A 614-nucleotide genomic window follows, 5' to 3' on the forward strand; every position below is an offset into this window, starting at 1 on the left:
ACTAAATCATGCGTTGAGAGAAATATATTTAGCTGACTTTTTTCTGAGTGTATGTCTACCTTATTGCACCATTGCTTGAAATGAAATTAATAATGATAATATTCCCACGCTTGCACTTTTGCTAAGTGGTTTAAGAAGCGTTTCCTCCAAATTGTGGTGTGCGTCTTGATGTTGATACACAATTTGAGGGACCTACAGTTTTACGCCACCTCCGAACGGTAAGTGGATTTATGAGAAGATATTTTGTGACAGAGATACACTCGGAGGTTTACCATTGCCTGCCGATCGCTCTTAGAAAAATATTTTTCTAATTTAGATGTTGCTCGGCCAGGAATCGAACCTGGGCCCTACGGAGTGGTAGTACGCACCTCTAACCACTAAGCCACAGCGGCGAAATTAAATTAGAAAACATAAAATAAATCGCTGTAATACTATGTTACACTTACTCCTGAAACAATATCATGAACACTTTTGAAATCACCTCGCTTGTTATGTTATGAACAGCTGAATTAAGATATGCTAAATTTGTCTCGAGTTAAACTGCATTAAAAACGGGTAACTACTTCCGTCGAATCGCTATAAATTGAAGCTGAGATGCTGCTTTTCAAATACCA

The sequence above is a fragment of the Rhagoletis pomonella genome, unplaced genomic scaffold (genome assembly GCF_013731165.1).
Source record: "Rhagoletis pomonella isolate Grant_MI unplaced genomic scaffold, Rhpom_1.0 Rhpom_scaffold_00003, whole genome shotgun sequence".
Classification (NCBI taxonomy): Eukaryota; Metazoa; Arthropoda; class Insecta; order Diptera; family Tephritidae; genus Rhagoletis; species Rhagoletis pomonella.